We start from the raw sequence: 2,135 nt of genomic DNA, 5'->3' as shown, positions 1-2,135 counted from the left end.
GTTGTGGCGGGCGCCTGTAGTCCCAGCTACTCGGGAGGCTGAGGCAAGAGAATCGCTTAAGCCCAGGAGTTGGAAGTTGCCGTGAGCTGTGTGATGCCACGGCACTCTACCAAGGGCCATAAAGTGAGACTCCGTCTCTACCAAAAAAAAAAAATTAAATGTGGAAACCCATGGAGAATGCTGACTGGGCTTTGATTTGCCTCCCAATGTGAACAGTAGCAACCTGTCATGCTGCTCCACATCAGCTAAAAATGAATTATTGCAGAGCCCCTACGCTCCATTGCATCACACGCGCCTCCACAATGCCGGTGTGTGGCTTCTGAGATTTCACGTTTACTTATACATAGGTATCTTTACATACCTAGGCTGAATTTATTTATACAAATGGATTCATTCTGCACATAGATAAGGGCTGGCAACTTTTCTCATCTACCATTTTATTTTTTAGATCTACGTATTTGTGTTAAAACATCTAACTGTAATGCATCATAATTTCTATAGGGTACAGGCATTCTACAGACATATTCTACAACCTGTCCCCTGCTGATATGGTCTCAGCTTCACTCTTACAAATGTTGCTGCACTAAAGTTCCTCAGACATGTTCTTGTAGGTCAGAGCGTTTCTTTGGGGTATATTGATAGAAGAGCAGAATTACTGAGGACATGGGGAATCCACACTTTTCACTACAGTAGCCACCAACAGCTCTCCCAAATGAATGTATCCATTTACTCCATCAGTGTCCTCACCTGCCCCGTGGGTTCACCAGTATTGTAAGTGTCAGACCTGAAGAGATGGTCAAGGTGATGGTATAGAACAGAACCACATTGGGGAGTAACTAACCTGTGTTCCCTGATCTCTACCGAGCATCCTTTCCTGTGAGTGGACACCTGAAGATTCCTCTTTTGAGCCAGGCGTGGTGGCTCATGCCTGTAATCCCAGCACTCAGGGAGGCTGAGGCAGGTGGATGCCTGAGCTCACTAGTTCAAGACCAGCCTGAAAAAAAGCAAGACCCTGTCTCTACTCAAAATAGTAAAACTGAGGCAAGAGGATCACTTGAGCCCAAGAGTTGGAGGTTGCTGTGAGCTATGACACCACAGCACTCTATCCAGGGCGACAACTTGAGACTCTGTCTCAAACAAAAAAATACCTCTTTTGCCACATCCCTGTTCATATTCTTCGCCTGGCTTTTTCCCCATTGGGTCATTAATCACTTAATGGTTTATAAGATCTCTATAGGCCAGGTGCAATGGCTCATGCCTGTAATCCTAGCACTCTGGGAGGCTGAGGTGGGTGGATTGCTGGAACTCAGGATTTTGAGACCAGCCCGAGCAAGAATGAGACCCTGTCTCTACTAAAAATAGAAAAACTAGCTGGGTGTTATGGCAGGTTCCTGTAGTCCCAGCTACTCAGGAGGCTAAGGCAAGAGTTCAAAAGGATCTCTTGAACCCAGGAGTTTGAAGCTACTGTGAGCTATGATGCCACAGCACTCTACCCAAAGCAACAGAGTGAGACTATGTCTCAAAAAAAAAGATCTCCATATATCCTGATTACCAATTGTTTGCCACAAGTGTTTACTCCACAGCTGCCAACTGCACAGTATGACAGAGGTCCCCAGTGCAGGCAGAGGTCTCCCTCCTTACAGGACCACGGAAACGGCCTGCGACCCTGGGGCAGAAGAGAAAAGGCCGCACAGCTGTAAGAGCAGCAAACACCCACAGGACAGTCGCAGCACACAGGCGCACCTGCTGCTCTTCAAGGCATCATTCAGTCACCTAATTTCAGCCTCACAAAAACCCGCGAGACCACTGGTCCCATCTTCTCACCTGCAGACACAGGGACCAGACCATGGTGGTTATTCCGTCAGTGGTCCAACTCTGACCCATCACCCCAATTTTACAGCTGGACTATCCAGTCCCCAAGGAGCAGACACACCTATCTACAGGCACAGCCCTGCTGACGAGTCACCTGACCTCTTGCATGGTGTCCTTCTCCACAGAGGAAGTCCACACCAGGCTGTTGGCCCCAGGAGACAGTGAGGAGCTGGGAAGGCACAGCTCCCTGGCAGGCTCAGAGCTGCCAAATGACCTTCCAGAGCAGGCAAAGCTGAGAGCATCCCTTGTCTACCCATGTGGGT

Source organism: Nycticebus coucang, chromosome 20 (assembly GCF_027406575.1).
Source record: "Nycticebus coucang isolate mNycCou1 chromosome 20, mNycCou1.pri, whole genome shotgun sequence".
NCBI lineage: Eukaryota > Metazoa > Chordata > Mammalia > Primates > Lorisidae > Nycticebus > Nycticebus coucang.
This window is presented reverse-complemented; position numbering follows the sequence as displayed.